The 12,061-nt window shown below is 38.0% G+C and overlaps 1 pseudogene; it reads right to left on the bottom strand.

The window, feature by feature from the left end:
* Positions 1–1,188: 1,188 nt before the first annotated feature.
* Positions 1,189–12,061, bottom strand: part of LOC133316725 (probable LRR receptor-like serine/threonine-protein kinase At1g56140) — a 32,405-nt pseudogene continuing 21,532 nt past the window's right edge.

The following is a 12,061-nucleotide window of genomic DNA, read 5'->3' as shown; positions in this document are numbered from 1 at the left end:
ACATGCTAATTAAATATTCCCCACCCCACTTCCCCATCATTCCATACCAAATATCCATACCAAATGTTTGAAAATTTTAGCATGGCATAATGAACTTTGAACAATGAAATTTGAGCAAAGAGAACTACTTAAAACAGAAAATTGATAAAGCAATGAAAATTTGAGGAAAGCTGCAGATCTAACACAGTATGACGAAGCATCTCTGTGAATTAAGAAAGAGAAGAAGCAATCAGTTTTCAACGTTGGTAAATATGATAGGCCACATATGACTTGATCCCTTTAATGATGAATTAACATGCTCGCAGTCCACATCGTTGTTACAGTTCACATTTGTATGTTATTTAAACCAAATTTGAATGACAAATTTGACTGACAACATTCGATGCAACCTTTTAAAGTAAAATGTACGATAGCTTACATGGTTACCTACTTACATTACAAATTAACCTAGCATATACAATACTGTAAAGGGCGAAGAATATGAAAAAGTAAAAGAAAAAAGGAAACAAAACTTGCGGAGCAAAGTGCCATTCTCATAGTTGCGCACTTGATCAAGAACCCTAAAGAATACACCAATATTTACCTACCCTCGTCAATACACTTGATCAAGTGCCATTCTGACGAAGGGACTTCCATCAGATAGATTTCAAGAGCTTACTAGCTAGCTGAGAATGATAAATATTTATTCCTCAGCTTGAGGGGGAGTGTTGTAAATAATTGTAATTATTTATTTTTATTTATTAATTTTTCATTCAAGAATCTTCTTTGGGTTTAGTCCGTTAGGTCATGGAGTCTCTATAAATAGAGAGCTCTTGTACATTTATAATATACAATTTTCAAATAATACAATCCTACTTTTCAGGTATACTTATTGGTGAACATCTTGAAAGCCTCTTAATCTTCTTGCATATTCCATTTGTAGGTATACTGAGAAGCTCTCTACCTAATTAGGATTTCAATTTTTTAATCCACCATGTCCAATTTTGATATTCATTCAGAATCTAATTTGAGAGTACAATCAAGAAAACTTTCCAATAAGCTTGGGTGTGATAGAATAATAGTTTGGATGTGTTTATATGTTGTGAAATTAGATATGCTGCCTTGAATTGGAAGTAGGATTAAGTAATGTTCATGTTGATTTATGTAGTGTCTCTCAAGTATCATAATAACTAGAACACAGATCCATGAAGGCCTACACTGTTTATAGTTACATTAACCAAATTGTACTATCCACTCACTTAACTTTCACCTGGGTTGTAATGATGTTATGGTAACTTCATTGTTTGAGCAAGATTTCACTGGATTTGAAGCACAATTTCCTTGAAATGAAGCCTTGCCAGTGAAGAAGCCAGGCTCTTTAGGAATAGGAAGTTCGATCTCACTTCCCAGCATAAGCACCACATATGACATGGTTGGTCTATCCTCTGGAAGTTGTTGTGCACACAAAAGACTAATATGGATGCAACGCAATACTTCTGATTCAATCCATGATTCTTCCATGTTTTTGTCAACCAATTCTAAAGCCTTTCCTTCCATCCACAACATCCAGGCCTGAAATTTAAAAAAAATGCACATTTCAAATTACATTTTAGTCTTACATAAATAATATATCACACAACCCCAAGGGGTGGCAGAGCTGACCCCAAGGGTTGCAGAGCTAGTAAGTGAGCTATGTCCAAAGAGAGGACTGTTGGGGCTTATGCTCTACCCCACGAAGGGGATTAGTTGTACCCAAAAGGGCGGGGACACCCTAGGGAAACTGATAAGATCTAACAAATTATCAGAGTAAAACGCAACTAACACCAGAGAAATGGCCCAGAAGAACTGGATTTTCTGTATATTACTCAATGGAAGAAATACAGTAACAAAGGTATTTATGACAAAAAGATAATTGCAGAAATAAAGGCTGGTTCAGTGCAATTCTAGAGGCACTGTTCTCTCCCAAGAACTCCCAATTTTCCAGCCCACTCTCCTCCTTTCTCTTCATCTATTTATACTAAGCATTATTATTCTTCACGTGTGACCCACCTCATTGCCTCTAACAGAATTTCCCTTCTAGAATATTCCCCCTCTAACTGCCTTGGTGACTCAGCATGAGTGCCTTGAGTGATTGATTCTCTACATTTCATTCTAGAATGTTCCTTAAGAGATGGTATCCTAACAGAAACCAAAAAGTAAAAATAAAAAAATCAATATATCATACACTTACATGACCAATAAGGTTATGGATTTGGTCTGCATCATAAAAATCTCTATTTCTTTTTCCATACACAATCTCCAGCACTAAAATACCAAACTAAAGACATCAGATTTCACTGAAAACCGTCCATAAGCAGCATATTCTGGTGCCATGTAGCCACTGCAAGATACCATTCAGAACAACATAATTAAAGAAAATGAAATTAAGAAAGGTTAAGAACTTGCAGCTTCTAAACAAGAAACCTACTAGGTCCCCACAATTCTGTTTGTATTTCCTTCATTTTGTTCAGTTGCAGAAGTTTTAGCCATGCCAAAATCTGATATTTTTGGGTTCATCTTATCATCAAGTAAAACATTACTTGCTTTGAGATCTCTATGAATAATCATCAATCTAGAATCTTGATGAAGATACATAAGGCCCCGAGCAATTCCACAAATAATGTGATAGCGCTTAGACCAATCCAGCATCTTCCCTTTGATATGATCTGGTGACAATCAACTTAAAAAATAAATTAGTTACTGCATTTTAATTCTTCAAATTCGAAGTTCAAGTTCCATATGCTTGTTAATAGAACTAAAATGATAACATCAGTCCATCCCAATAATATAAGCTTTCTCGGATGCATACCAAAAATGAAGGTGTCCAAACTGCCGTTTGGCATGTATTCATAAATCAGCATTTTTTCTTGTCCTTGAATGCAACACCCAAGAAGTTTTACAAGATTTCGGTGCTGAAGTTTTGCAATCATTTTTACTTCATTCTTGAACTCGATCATTCCTTGTGTTGAGCTTCTTGAAAGTCTCTTCACAGCAATTTCTTTCCCATTTGATAATCTTCCCTATATTGAGATATTTCCTAACATCAGCAATTTGATTGTCTGCATCCAATTATTGAAATAGCGTTACCTTGTAGACTGGTCCAAATCCACCTTCTCCAATTTTGTTATTCATTGAGAAGTTATTGGTGGCACTAGCTATTGCTGACAGGTTCGGGAGATCTAGATCATCCTCAGAAGAGAACCCTTCAAATTTATTTTTTTGAGAAGTATGAGCACAAAGTTGGAAACAACTAACATGGACAAATTAACATCTTACACAGGCAAAACATATGAAGTACCAAATTGTGGACGTTGAACAATTAAAATTATTCAGTTGACTAGATTTTTGATTTAATAGCATTTTAAAAAACCATCTGATAGGAATGACTTAACTTTGATCATCTTAATTGTACATTAAATTACATATAAATGTGTTTATTAGCCAAAAAGAAAACATTATTGGCAATAATACACAAACAATCCTAAGTCCAACAAAGAGTTGCTAGATTTAAGTTACAGTAATAAATAATAGAAGCATAATATATGTGTTGTATAGGGTCCTCCTAATTTAACGCCACCAACAAAGAATGCAAAATGCACCAATTCTAGTCATCAACATGATCAGGAAGTATGTAAATTATGGCTTATCAACTATCAAGGCAATAACAGTTGTATAAACTTTTTAATGTTATGGTACCCGACAATTATGATGGAATTCTCTTATAAAGTTACTTTTAAGTAGTTCTTTAGTTTGATTTCAATTTGTATTCATGCAGATTGGTAGATGGACTTCACTTTATAGTAATTAAGTTGTACATAGATGAACATGGGAGTAAGTCATCCTATCAATTACGTTTCTGCGGAATTTGTAGATACTATAGCAACAAATTAAAAGCATCCCTGAAATTGCAGCAATGGTGCTACCAACTATTATGGTGAACTTCTTCCCGTGCCTATGTTCCAACTCTGCATGGTTGAATTTGATCAAACAAAAGACTAGGTTTAATTCACAGATTGAAGGAGTGAACCTGAATTTTTGTAACATGAAATTGGTGGCAAGAATCATTGAAGAACTAAGTGACAAAGTTTTGAGTCCTTATCTAATTCTGAAGCATCCATTCAAACATATAAGTCCTGACCTCCAGCTGCAAACTATCTTATATCAATTAGATTGCCAAACCACAAGGCACAGCCACTCCCTTGTCCTCTAATATCTGAATTAGTATAGGCAATACAAGAACAATTATCCAAACACTTGGCTCTGCAGTCCTCTAAATCCATAGTCTCATCCAACCAAGAATGTGTAGTATCTGGCACTTTCAACCCCATCAATTTGACGAACCCATCCTTGTGCTTATCATTGCATCTTAATGGTTTGTTGCGAACACATCCTTGAGACCAGTCCATTGTGTTCTGTGCTTGTAATGACTTAGATCTGAACCCTTTAAGACATTGGCAAATTGGTGATTCATTGATGACACAGTTGCCATTGGCTCCACACAGGCCATAATTGTCGCAGTAGTCCACTGGCATTGTTCTATAAACTATCCAATTTTGATCACTTTCCACCGCACATAATGGGAGTATAATCAGTTTGGTTGATTACAATTCTTGAATATACAGACTTATTTCTGGGGTAGTATGCGTAATATAGCTCGTCCTTATTGTAAACAAACATGAAATTATAAATTGGGTTGGGCTGTACTTCTGGACTACCACTTGCTTGCAAGCCATTCCATGGTCCAAATATGCTGTACTTTTTGGTTCCCTTCATTAAATATGAATCAGGATAGTTGTTGTTGTCTGCGACCCAAGATAAGTCTCCTGGAATTGGATCATCTGGACTTTTCCATGCTGTTAGATTCCAATTAAACCTGTTCTTAAGTCCCATCCAAATTTCATCCCTGGCAAAAATGTATCACATGGATAGTCAAAGCTTTGCCACGAGTAGGCTTCTGGGTTTGCATCATTCTTATCTCTTATCACAAGATTCCCAAAGAGCAGCCATTGATTCTGTGGTAATTATAAATAACAGTGTCATTTTGGGTGTAAATAATATTGATTTAGTTATTATTTAGTTTATTGTTGTATTGGGCCAAGCCCTTTGTTGTATTGGGCCAAGGCCTTTAGGTTAAAAGTAGGTCACATATTCTCTATAAATAGAGAATCCCTTGTACACATTATTTACAATTCTAATATATATCAGAATACCCTTTTTCAAGTTGGTATCAGAGCTCTCGATCTTGAGGGCTCTGCTTCCGCGCCTACGAAACCCTTTTTTTTTTTGTTTTCCATCTCTCGCTGCCATCAGCCGCCACCGGAAAAATTTTCCGGGGACCTCTTGGACCGAGAGATCACTGCTTCTCTTTGTTTTTCTCCCATCTTCCTCAATAACAAGACCCCAAACTGAACCGTTCAACGTCACCTCCAAACAGAAGCGTTTTTCACTAACCAAGAACACTGTTCATCGCGATTGACCTTCTTTTTGGCGGCCATTCAACTCCGATCAGCCCCAGATAGGTTCGCAATCCTTGGACGACCTTCGCCTGAAAAGCCCAGCCCGATCGGACGTCAGACGCGCCTCCACGCGCCGCTTCTTTCCCTGCGCGTGAATCTCACGCGCCGCCAGCTTCACCGGCGCGTGACAGCGCGTGACGGTTGCTATTGGCTGCGGACCGGTGCAGTCTTGACCGACTCTCCAAGCTCGTTCTGGATCTGTGCTCACCTCTTTGATCGGACCTCGTTTGGTAATTTTTCGTGATTTTTTGGCTTCTTGGTACTATTCCTTGAGTTGTTTTGCAGTATGGCCGCTTCCGACGGTGATTCAACTCTAAACTTATCTGAAAAAAATTCTACCTCATCTGTGGTGACCCCTCTTGGTCACAATGATCTTCCAAATCTACATCAGAGTTATCGATTTGACGGATCAAATTATTTGTCATGGTCTCAGTTCATTCGTACTACCATCAAGAGTCGCAATAAGATTGCTCATCTTGATGGCCCTGCTCCTGCTGCCACGGATCCCGATTTTGCTGTTTGGGATAATGAGGATTCTCTTATCATGACTTGGTTGTGGAATTCGATGACTCCTGAAGTGGGTCGTCATTGTATGTTCTTGTCTTCTGCTATGGAGATTTGGGAAACTGTCCGCTCCACTTATTCCTTGAAACAGGATATGGCTGCGCGCTATGAATTGCGCAATAAAATATTCACTACAAAACAAGATTCTTTATCCGTGACTGAGTACTATGGCACCTTGAAGGAGTTATGGACTGAACTTGATCAATTTCAGAGTTTGAAGATGAAATGTACTGCAGATGCTACTGCTTTAGCCAAGGAGGTAGAAAATGAGCGTATTTTTGATTTTCTTGCTGGTTTGAATTCCGAGTATGATCCTATTCGGGTTCAGATACTTGGCAAAGAAACTTTTCCATCCCTTTCTGCTGTTTTCAATACTGTTCGGGGAGAGGAGAATCGTCGGGGTGTTATGATGAACCCTGATAAATCTGTCATGTTATCATCAAAAGATGGTGCTGCTTCTAAACCCACTGATGGGTCTGCTATGATTTCAACAAAAAAAGATGGTTCTACTTACAGGAGTTCCTTTCCAAAATATTCTGATGGAGCATCTTCTAGACCTAAGAAAGATGATCGCTGGTGTTCTTATTGTAAAAGAACAGGTCATATCAAGGATCTATGCTATCGCCTCCATGGAAAACAAACTGTCTTAGAAAAGATGGCAAGGATGCGTGGTCAAGCGCATTTTACTTCTTCTGATATAGCTCCTACACCTAATGAGACCCAACCTGCATTTCGTCCAGATGAGTTGGAACGACTTCGAACCATACTTGATTCTCTGAGTAAGCCATCTGGTACTAGTGATTTGGCTATGACTGGTATGAGCTCCAAAATTTCTTCTTTTCTTACTTCATGTATTGATTTTAAACATTCTTGGGTTGTTGATTCTGGTGCCACTGATCATATGGCTTGTTGTGCTGACCCCTTTGTCTCTTATAACCCTACCATTGGCACTCATACGATAGCCGTAGCTGATGGCTCCCATACATCAGTTGCGGGTTCTGGTAACATAAAATTACAGCCTTCCTTACATCTCAAAGATGCTCTTCATGTCCCTAAACTTTCTACTAATCTTCTTTCTATTCATAAAATTACAAAAGATTTAAATTGCACTGTAACCTTCTTTCCTACTCACTGTGTTTTTCAGGATCTCGCCACAGGGAAGACGATTGGGGGTGCTAAAGAGCAAGGTGGGCTGTATTATCTGGTGTCACAATCTCCTGCAACTCATGTTAAGGATCACATCTTACTGTCACATGGCCAGTCAACTGCTGATTCTCTGATTTGGCTTCATCATAAGCGCTTGGGACATCCTCCATTTAGTTTACTCAAGTCTTTATTTCCGTCTTTGTTTTTGTCTAAGTCTGTTGAGTCTTATCATTGTGATGTTTGTGAGTTTGCTAAGCATCATCGTGTGTCTTTCCCTTCTAGTATTACTAAAAGTGTTGAACCTTTTGATCTTATTCATTCTGATGTTTGGGGTCCTTCTAAGGTCCCTCATTCTTCTGGAAATAAATGGTTTGTTTCTTTTATTGATGATTGCACTCGTGTAACTTGGGTTTACTTAATGCATGAAAAGTCTGAGGTACCAAAACTGTTCTTTCAATTTTATAAAATGATTGAGACTCAATTTTGTAAAAAAATCAAAAGAATAAGGACAGATAATGGTACTGAATATGTCAATCACTCTTTTTCCCAATTTATACAAAATCAAGGTATGATTCATGAACTTACATGTGTAGACACCCCTCAACAAAATGGGGTTGCTGAAAGGAAAAATCGTCACCTTCTTGAAGTTGCTCGTGCCTTATTGTTTCAAACACATGTACCCAAATGCTATTGGGGAGATGCCATTCTTACTGCAGCATTCTTGATCAATCGTCTACCCACTCGGGTTCTCGATCATGTAAGTCCTATTCATTCCATGACTTCCTTTTTTTCTTCTATTCCAACTTTGCAAAGTCTTCCTCCTCGAGTGTTTGGATGTGTTGTCTTTGTTCATATTCATAAACAGCATCGCAGTAAGTTGGATCCTAGGGCTCTTAAATGTGTCTTCCTTGGATATGCTCCTGATAAGAAGGGCTACAAGTGTTATCACCCTGGAAGTCGGAAATTTTTTGTTTCTATGGATGTTACATTTCAGGAATCTGAGTCCTTTTTCCAAGGTCCTCATCTTCAGGGGGAGAATGATTCACCAGAAGACTCATCACCTTCCTTCTTTGAAACTTCAGTGTCTACTCCTTCACCTGTGTGTCAGTGTCTCTTCCTCTTGTTCCTGTTCCTAATGTGTCTGTGACTGATCCTCCTATGACTGATACATCAAGTACACAAGAGATACGGAAGATTGTAACACCTGAATTGGTATATCAAAGAAGGAAACAGCCCACATTGCCTCAACAACAACCTCAATCGTCTGAACCACTGGTAAGTCCTGAATCTCATATTTCTGATCATGATACTTCTGATGACTTACCCATTACTACTGCTTCTGATGATTTACCCATTGCTTTAAGAAAAGGAAAAAGATCTTGTTCCAAGAAATCTTGTTCTTCCTGTCCCTCTTGTACTCAATACCCTATCTCCCATTTTGTTTCCTCTGCTAATCTTTCTGTGCAGCACAAAAGCTTTGTTTCAGCACTAGATTCTACTTCAATCCCAAAATCAGTACATGAAGCTTTGAGAGATGGGAATTGGGCTCAAGCCATGCAAGAGGAGATGAATGCATTGGAGAAAAATAAAACATGGGAGGTTATTGATAGACCCAACGGAAAGAAAGCAGTAGGGTGCAGATGGGTTTATACCCTAAAATATAATTCTGATGGCACTCTTGAGAGATACAAGGCTCGATTAGTCGCCAAAGGTTACACTCAAACCTATGGCATTGATTATGAAGAAACCTTTGCTCCAGTTGCAAAAATGAATACAGTGAGAATCTTGTTGTCCCTTGCTGCCCATTACAATTGGGATATAAATCAATTTGATGTGAAAAATGCTTTCCTCAATGGTGAGTTAGAAGAAGAAGTCTACATGGAAATCCCGCCTGGTTTTGATTCTGTGAAGGGGGAAAATAAAGTTTGTCGATTAAAAAAGGCCTTGTATGGATTGAAGCAGTCACCTCGTGCTTGGTTTGGGAGGTTTACTAAGGTTATGATGACCTTAGGATATAGACAGAGTCAAGGAGATCACACTCTTTTCTTCAAGCACTCCCAAAACGGGAAGCTTACTGTGCTCCTTGTATATGTTGATGATATTATTATCACAGGTAATGATTTTGTGGAGAGACAGATTCTGCAGACACGGCTTGCCTCTGAGTTCGAAGTCAAAGACCTTGGGAAACTGAGATATTTCCTAGGGATAGAAGTAGCTCATTCAAGCAAAGGAATTTTTATCAGCCAAAGGAAATATGTTCTTGATCTTCTCAAAGAAGCAGGAAAGCTCGGGTGTAAACCCTCTAATACTCCTATTGAGCAGAATCACAAGATGGGCTATGAAGAAGAGAGTCCTCCAGTTGATAAAGGACAATATCAACGGCTAGTTGGGAAATTGATATATCTGGCCCATACTAGACCAGACCTAGCTTATGCTGTTAGTGTTGTCAGTCAGTTTATGCACAATCCAAAGGAAAAACACATGCAGGCTGTAGAGAGAATTCTTCAGTATCTTAAAGGTACTCCTGGTAAAGGATTGTTATTCCGACGTGATGGCAATCTATCTTTAGAAGTCTACACAGATGCTGATTATGCTGGATCCATGACTGACCGTCGTTCTACCACTGGTTATTGCATGTTTCTTTGCGGTAACTTGGTGACATGGAGAAGTAAGAAACAAGATGTGGTTGCCAGATCAAGTGCAGAAGCTGAATTTCGAGCTATGGCTCAAGGCATTTGTGAGTTACTGTGGCTGAAAATTGTACTTGATGATCTCAAAATAAAATGTGAGGGACCTATGAAGCTGCTATGTGATAATAAGTCCGCTATTTGTATAGCTCATAATCCAGTTCAACATGATCGGACTAAACATATTGAGGTCGACCGCCATTTCATCAAAGAGAAACTTGATAGCGGGTTGATTACCACTCCATACATTCCCACTGGGCGTCAATTAGCTGATCTATTAACAAAGGGGCTTCCTTCAGACAGATTTCAAGAACTTACTAGCAAGCTGGGAATGATAAATATCTATTCCTCAACTTGAGGGGGAGTGTTGTAAATAATAATTATTTAGTTATTATTTAGTTTATTGTTGTATTGGGCCAAGCCCTTTGTTGTATTGGGCCAAGGCCTTTAGGTTAAAAGTAGGTCACATATTCTCTATAAATAGAGAATCCCTTGTACACATTATTTACAATTCTAATATATATCAGAATACCCTTTTTCAAGTAAGGTCATGCCATCCGTGAAGGAATGTGACAGTGCAATGGGATCAACTGAAAGGGAAACTGTGAGTGAAGGAACAAGGATGTGAACAAGGACAATAATGAAAGAAAGAATGTCCATTGAAAAAATTGAGTGTAAAGGTACTGATTAGCTAATGTCTACTAGTGGTGTCTTGGAATAGTGCTAGTAGAATATAATAAGCATTTGAAGCTGACCAATCTGCTATTAAAATAGGCATCTGAAGCACATGTAGCAATGAGAAAATGAGAATGGAGAAATGTGGAAAATATTGTGTTTCTCAGATAGTATCCATGTAGAGCGAGGGAAATAGGGTGAAGTCATTAATAGAAATATACCAGTCATTAATGCAGGCGGGCACAAGAGTTCATGGCGGGAGACTACCATATATGGGCTAAGTTAGACCAATCATACCAAGTCGATCCAATAATATATCTCAATCCAAAATCTTAAAGCATTAGGTTTATGGGTCCTCTCATTTATATCATCTTCACTTAGTCTACTAGCTCGACTCCGATCCGAACCCAACTTTGAGACCACTTCAGGTAGGCCATGGGGAGCTAATGGCGGAGGATCACCCTCAATGGGCTAAGTTAAACCAACCACATCAAATGTACTCGACACCATATCTCAACCAAAAATCTTAAAGCTATAAGTCTATAGATATTTTATATTTATATGGTCCTCACTCGATTAATTTCTAATCGATATAGGAGTTCATCACTACTCACTTTAATATTTCCAAAAAAACAATTCATTACTGGCCTGAGAATTTGAGGTTCATTAAGTCAATCCCACTAGCCATGACAAAGACTTCTTGTTTGCTTAAGCCCTTACGATTGGTCCATATCCAAGATGATTGCACTCGCGCAAGCGCACGCGTCTAAATAATAAATGGAGTATAATGCCCCAAATTATTGTTCCCATGGAGAAAGTATCGTTGATGTGAATTATAAACCGTATAAAGGATTAAAATGAATAAAGAAGACAAGTATAATCATAATTGAACTATTCTCTGCTTATCGTTCCCAGCTATTACAGTGGTGTTCCCACTCTAACAGAAGATTCAGATTGCTTTAAACAGTCACTCTAATGGAATCCTTGAAAAGGATGAATGACAGATCATAGGAACAATTGGTTCTGTAGATTATAACAGTAAGGAGAAATGCAAAATTTAAATTGAGCAAGATACAAGAACAACACAATGAAACAGAACGTGGAACGTCAGTTAACAGAGATGGAATGGATGCACTAATCCACTGTAAATCAGCTGTAATCTCGGCTGCTTATAATCTAGAATAGCATTTATGAATATACAGGAAAATGCAATATATTCACACAATTTTTACCTTCATCATCATCATGGCGTTTTCTTCTCTGATTGATATAGAAAATTGCAAAAATTGATAAAAAGCTTACAATGCCAACACCAACAACAATTCCAACGATTAGACCAGCTCGATTCTTCTTATTGCTTGGAGGTTGGTTACTGACAGTAGGTATGAAATCTATACAACACAACGACACTATAAAAAATACAAGTTTTGAATATTTTTTTGACCAAACATTATA

Source organism: Gastrolobium bilobum, unplaced genomic scaffold, assembly GCF_033153095.1.
Source record: "Gastrolobium bilobum isolate Gb01-03AN ecotype WA unplaced genomic scaffold, APGP_CSIRO_Gbil_v1 utg53652, whole genome shotgun sequence".
Lineage (NCBI taxonomy): Eukaryota > Viridiplantae > Streptophyta > Magnoliopsida > Fabales > Fabaceae > Gastrolobium > Gastrolobium bilobum.
The sequence above is the reverse complement of the archived record's forward strand: the minus strand, read 5'-3'. Positions and strand labels throughout refer to the sequence as shown.